Source organism: Stylophora pistillata, chromosome 8, assembly GCF_964205215.1.
Source record: "Stylophora pistillata chromosome 8, jaStyPist1.2, whole genome shotgun sequence".
Lineage (NCBI taxonomy): Eukaryota > Metazoa > Cnidaria > Anthozoa > Scleractinia > Pocilloporidae > Stylophora > Stylophora pistillata.
Genome location: NC_142526.1, coordinates 26,157,593 through 26,164,591, shown reverse-complemented (window position 1 = coordinate 26,164,591; position 6,999 = coordinate 26,157,593). Strand labels below are relative to the sequence as shown.

Below are 6,999 nucleotides of genomic sequence, written 5' to 3'. Positions count from 1 at the left end.
CTTACCTGGTAAGATGTCGTTAGCGGCGAAAAGCGAAAAACTTGAAGATAGCTAAGGGCTACGTCGAAACTTCAAAGAAGTAATTCATTCCAAAGCTGATGAAATTAAAATAAAATTTATTTCTCCTGACAAATAGTAAACTTGCGTGTCTTAGCTAAGAAAAGCAAACTGATAATTCCGAGAATTCATTCACTCAGTGATTCGCCGAATTGGAAACGAGCATGCGCCTTACACCCTAACCCGGTAAGATAGCGTGACTTTTCAAAATAATCCTGACTTCTTTCGGAGGGGAAGGGGGGGGGGGGGAGAGGTTACGATGGTTGTATACCTGCACTGTAAACCAAACCAAAACATCTTTTTACTTATTTCTACTTCTATTAAACCATTGGAAAAATTTTGACGGGGATTCAAATATGTTAGAGTCAGCCTTGTGCTGTTTCCAGAGAAGTTCAGTTAAAAAAAAGTGGAATGAGATCACGCGACACAGAGCCTAAGGACCTTTAGGCCTCACGGAAAGGTACCCCACCCATGGAAATCGTAACCCCATGAAAATCTCAGACATGCGCAGATTACATTACTTTGTAACACTGCTAGAGAAAAAGAACGCGGGCTCGTGTTCGTGCCATCAAAGTTGCAGATTTTTGTTCATTAAATCGCCGGCCGACTCGCCGACGATGAGACCTGATGGCACGTAAAAGAGCTCACGGCAGCCAGTTTTCTTGCAAAAATCAGCCACCAGTCAAAATGCGCGGCCAAAACAGCCCTGTGTCGTCACTGGTTGTGTACCTCTGTAAAAGAAGGGTAAAAGCATGGAGTGTGGCTTGCATGTTGGGAGGCCGAAAAAGAGGATTTCGGGCAAAATGCCATCCTCGTCTTATTCATCGGCGGCCACATCGGCATCTTGGCTATCTGCGAGAGGTTTGCCTGGATAGGGAGCAAAATTCCCGACTGATACCGAGAACGAATCTCTACCAGTCTATTTAGTTAATCGGCAACTGACGAGATCCACAAGATTAGGATCGAAACCGCGGTCTTGCCTGACCATCTACAGAAAATTTCGAAAGACATTATAACGGCAGATGGGCTACTAAACGCCCCGGGCCAAAGCAATGCCATTCAGAGAATGAAGAAAACATGGAAGCCTCCTACGACACCGCCACTGAAGATGATCTACTCGGCAAGTCTGAGGATAACGAACAAATCCCTCTGTACCAAATGCCTAGCAGAACATGCCCAGAATCCCAACAATATAGGGCGAGGGCCAAAATAAGAGCAGACGAGGATTTAAAAAATGAGATAAAGCAAATCCTTAACAACGCGGAGCAAGAAACAATAATGGCGATCATGTGCTTCTATGAACGTGAAATCGGTCGTTTTAATACCGAAATAAAGAAAAGAAAACGAGCCAAAACGGCTGGAACACTGAACACTAGGAACTGTAGTACGATCGAATCAGCGCCGGGGGTTTCATTAATGCTTTCTGCAGGAGGGCAACTGGTTTTCACAGGCGGGCAAAACTCTTTGAACTGAACTTCTTTATAAGATAAACTTTCCTCAAGATGGTCAAATCAGGTGGGCAAAGCCGTCCTCACAACCGGTCAATTTGCCTGGTGCCTGGCCCTTAATGAAACCCCTGCAGCGCTCTTGGCGCAAGCTGAAAGCAATCCAGACAACTTAACGATCGAGACAGTCAAAAAAATAGCTGTACATCTACAAAGGCAAACGATTCGAAAAAGACGCAATCCCTGATGTGCGTACTCAGTGCCACACATAAAGCAAATTCTCATGAAAAACTGGCATTTAATAGAAACACAACCACTACTGAGCGAACTATACAAAAATCCGCCGCTCGTATCTTACAAAAGAGGGCGGTCGCTCAAAGACATACTCGTGAGGGTTAAACTTTGAAAAGGCTACTCTAAACACACGCTTGGGAGTCGTGTAGGTCTGTCAACCCCATTTTACGCCACCATCTTCCTCTTCGCTACTGGAGACAACTTCGCTTCGTTCAGAAGATTCACTTAACAAACCTTCAATGTCTGCCATCTCCTTCGCCCCCGAATACAAACCAACAGTGAGTGAAATAAACCACGCTATCGGAGTGAACACAACCAGTGACGTCATCAATCCATTTCGCTCGGTACCAGGGCCCGGACATGGTTTTGTGTAAAATTTTTGATTTGAACGGTTAAAAAAGATATCTTTCGCTTCTTTTTGGCCAAAGCAAATTATCTCATGATGATCAGTATATTCAAAACTACAGGTTAGAGCAAATATTTCAGATACGAAAATTTCGTTTCAGTAGCACTTTAAGTTCGAAGTTCTAACAAACATGAACAAAATTATCTGCACACGGACCGCTGTGGAAACGTAATAGTAATAGTTTCAGTTATTCAACCTTACAATTGTGATAACCATTTTTTTACTAGATTTATATTTTCTAGTAGGGCATTTTTACTTTGTATTATTTGTTTCCATACTCTATCATGTGAAATCCGTGAGTTACATTTGACTAATTTAAATTGTCACCGTTCCATAGTTTCAGTATTTGTAAAAGGAAAGAACATCCGATTGAAAAAGGACGCGTTGAGGCTCCAAATTCAACTGAAAAAGTGTCAAAACAAACTTACGTCTACTGAAATAAAAGAAAAAACAAGCCGGCAACAAGCTAAGGGGGACAAGATCTGCTTCCTCAAAACTGAAAAAGAAATTGCAGGGGAACAATGAGTTTGTCAAAAAGGGATATTCCCTTGTGGAGACATTTGCACATGGTAACAATGGATACAACCAAAGAACTTTGATGTCTATGGCTGTGTCAGATACATGCAACATGCCTCTTTGTTATCTTATCAAAACACACCTGTAGCATTACATCTGATTTTCAATATTCTGTTTGACTGTAGCCCCCCAACAAACTTTGTTGTCTCCTCAAGTACACTTTCTGACTGGAATGTTCTCTTAGGTGAAGCAGACAATCTAGTTTTAAGGAAACGCTTTTCAAACTTCAAGTACGATTTTCATCTCTGGAGCGATGACTCCCACAAGGGAGAAGAGAGGCAAATAGTGAGTGTTTACACCTGGTGCCCTATAGAGAGCAAGCCTCGAGCTTATGTCCTAGCAAACAGCCTTACAGCAAGCGGGTCTGGAAAACACCAGTCTGACGTAGATTATCACGTTGTGAAAAATGAATATGACATCACCAATGTTTCGGGGTTGGTTGGGGACAATGCCTATACCCAAAAGGGAAAAGTAAATGATCTCTTAGCAAACAACACCAAAATTTTTGGAAAGGAAATGTTTTTTGTTGGATGCTACCCACATGTACTAAACATCATGCTGAGAAGAATGTGCCAGGCTGGGTTTGGGGCAAAGGGTGACATGAGTAACCCCCATGTTTTACAATTGCTATACAAAATATCTTGGCTCCATCATGAGCATCCAAGCCAATACAAAGTTATGAATGTTTCTCTAGGTATTCTTAGTAAAGAGCCACCCCTTCCTCAGACATTTATTGACACAAGGTGGACATATTACTATGAGACTCTCCAGTGGCATCTTAAGTATGGAAAAGCTTGTTTACAGCTTGCTGAGCATCTCCTTCAAAGATTGCCAAAATCAGATAGCCATTGCACTATTTGGCAAGATGTCATTAAGATGAGCTCAAGCCCTATGATCCAAGTTGAAATCAAGTTTTTGTTTGAATTTCTTGACAAGTTTATCATCCCATCTCTGAACACATCCCAAGCTAGTGATGCAGAACTTGGTTTTTCCAGTGGTTACCTAGCATGGTTATGGCCAGCAACTGTTTTGAAGCACCATGAAACTTTAAGTGAAATGTTAAAGTCTCCATCAGAACATTTTCCTTTAACATCACAAAAGGTAAAGATGTCATTGAAAGACCCTGCAGCTATTGACCATTTTTACAAACAAGTGCAGAGGCCAATGTTACAAGAAGCAATTAAAGTAATCAAAGATCATGGAGCAGAGTGGTTAACTTTTCCTGAGTTGTTTGGAATGGGAGCTGATCAGAGATACCAAAGTCATTTCTGGCATTCGGTTTTAAAGCTTCTTGGAATTGCAGTCAGATCTGAAAATCAAAAAGAAAAGTCAGTGAATTCCCTTTCGTGTTCATGGACATAATATTCTCATGTTGGTCTCTAAGGACAGAGTTGGATTAATTAATGGGCCACTCTTTCGAAATTAAAGGAACCCCAATTGCTATGTGAGATCAAAGAAATGGCTTTATCACAACAGAGCTCACTCATAAGTAAAGAAGCCACTCCAAAGCTGTTCGAGTTCTACGCCAAGCACATTTTCAGTCTTCCAGTACACAATGTTCTTGCAGAAAGACAGTTCAACCTTTGACAACTGTATCTTAATGATAACATGTCAGAGTTATCAAAACAGGCCTCAATCACATTTGTTGAGAACATTCTTCACAGTGGAAAAACCAACTCCAGGACCACAGAAGCTGCACGTGAAGTTTATGAAGAAAGAATGAAAGAATATGCCCAAATACTCACCACAGACCTTTTGCAAGAGGAAAGAAAGAACTTAAACAAGATTAGAGAAAATAGCACACACGGGCCACTTACAGCAAAGGATGTTTACCCTAAAGCTTGAATAAAAAAGAAAGCAAACAATGACTTACCAGATACGATTCAGTCAATAAAAGCTGATGGTCACAAACTTAACCTTCACTAGAAGGCTTCTGCCAAGGGAACATCTACACTGGAGGGACAAAGGTCATTCAGCCCAACAGTAATTGAGGGAGTTACCAGTACACCTGATGGACAAGTTCCAAGACTCATGCAGCTAGCAGCGCTAAATGTGTGGAACTATGAAGAGGAGCTACCAATTTATGATCTACCAAGAGAATGCCAGTTGTGTCTACAAAACCTTCCAAATGTCTTCCAACCTCCAACTACTTGTCTTTCCAGGACCCACATGACTGTACATATTATACCATTGCCTACACATGAAGAATAAAGTAGTCATGGGGGTGGCTCAGTAATTTTTAAACATTTTAGATTTGTACATAAGAACTAATTTCACTGACCCACACTGCATGAAGTAAATGTATCTTAACAAGAATGCATTTTTTTATACACAGAGACACAATAATGAATAAATGTTTCAATGCAACATGTTAGAACTAACCTGATAAAAGCATGTTGTATATGCCATTTTAGTTAAGTAAACAAAGCTGAATATTTTAGTGTATGTAGCATGTTAGCTTTGCAATATTGTAACTGGTTTTACCAGGTATAAGTAAAGTGCATGGAGCCAAAGCTGAGAATATCTGATTTTAAATTGTTATGCATGACTGTAGCTTAGTAGAATATTAAACAAACATTGAAATGCTGTCACTTCACTACAGTAGTTTAAGACCATAATAAATGTAATATTTAACTGCATGTGTGGAGGCGCGGTGGCCTCATGGTTGGTGCGCTTGACTCTGGATTGAGTGGTCCGAGTTTGAGCCCCAGCCGGGACATTGTGTTGTGTTCTTAGGCAAGACACTTTAATCTCACAGTGCCTCTCTTCACCCAGGTGTATAGATGGGTAATGGCATCCCATCCAGGGGGGGAGTAGAAATACTCCTAGCTGCTTCATGCTACAGAAACTGGAGTTAAGCACCGGCCTAATGGCCACTAGGCTTGTAAACAGACTTTACCTTTACCCTAACTACATTTAGAACATAGCTAGCAGAGTCGCGCAATTAAATTCATTATACGTGAGCGTGCTCAAAATCCCGATAGTGCACGCTGATAGCGTCAGCAAATCCGACTTCGCCAGAACTTTTTTTTTCGCGCGAGCGGCCATTGTTAGCACGGGGAAAAATAATATATTTCGCGACAATAATGGATACAAACAGAAACTCGGTCTACTAGTCCGAAAACGAAGACAATGTTTGGACCTTTTCCCTTGGGCTAGAGCTCTTAAATGAGGCAGAAAGAGAGAACAACAAAGGAAAAGGAGACTCGGAAACAGTTTTTCGCGTTTTTCGCGTCGGATTTGATGCACAATTCCACCGGCTATGTTCTAAAACAATTGGTTCATGCTTTCAGCTGTGCACTATCGAGTTATGGAGCACGTGGGAAGTTTGGAGAGCACTCATGAAGCTAGAGTTGCCCTCGGCTATCGCCTCGGGCAACTCTTACGCTTCTTTCGTGCTCTCCAAACTTCCCGCGTGCTCCATAACTCGATAGTGCACGCTAAAGCATGAACCAATTGTTAAATCTTACCTCGAGCATCGTGCGCTTCAGTTGCTTTAACTCAGCTCAGTCGATATATTTCATTCCTCCATGACATCTCGAGCGCGCGTCAAAAACATGAAAATAACTTTCATAGGAACAACAGTGGACTCCAAACCTCAATTTGCCTTGAAACTATAATACAAATTCTTGAACTTGTCCGTTTCGAAATTCCAAATAATAAACACCACGCGTAGTGAATGACAAAACAGTACGAAAAAATAGCATTTCTACCACTAAGTCGATGAAAAGAAAAAAAAATAAAACGGTAGAATCCTTAACTCCTTTGCAGTCTTCGCGGTTTAAGTATTAAACTACCAGAGACTTTGTGTTTTTATAAGATATTCAACGGTAAAGTTTTAAGAGCGTAGAAGGGAGAAGTAAGGTAAAGCGTTCATGTAAGGTCCATATCATGTCCCAATAACTAATATACATTAATACTACGTATTATTACCTACATATATGTAGCCCGATATGTCCTACATAACCTTGTTCTATCAGTTACCTTTGATCTCCCTCATTTACCCACACCTACCCTAATTTACCCATGTTCTACTACGTTCACCCCCATATACCCTTGATTACCCATGTTCTACCACGTTCACCCTCATCTATCCTAGTTAACCCATGTTCTACCACGTTTACCCCCATCTACCCTTGTTTAGCCATGCTCTACCACGTTCACCCTCATCTATCCTAGTTAACCCATGTTCTATCACGTTCACCCCCATCTACCATAGGT

General features: G+C 41.2%; 1 long non-coding RNA gene across 1 annotated transcript; it reads right to left on the bottom strand.

Annotated features, from left to right (window-relative positions):
- Positions 1–1,780: 1,780 nt before the first annotated feature.
- LOC148725676 (uncharacterized) lies at positions 1,781–6,636 on the bottom strand. The gene is made up of 3 exons (XR_015991082.1): positions 6,249–6,636; positions 4,652–4,972; positions 1,781–4,087 (listed from the first exon to the last, which is right to left on the bottom strand). It is a non-coding gene; the product is annotated as an uncharacterized LOC148725676 (long non-coding RNA).
- Between the last annotated feature and the right edge of the window lie 363 nt (positions 6,637–6,999).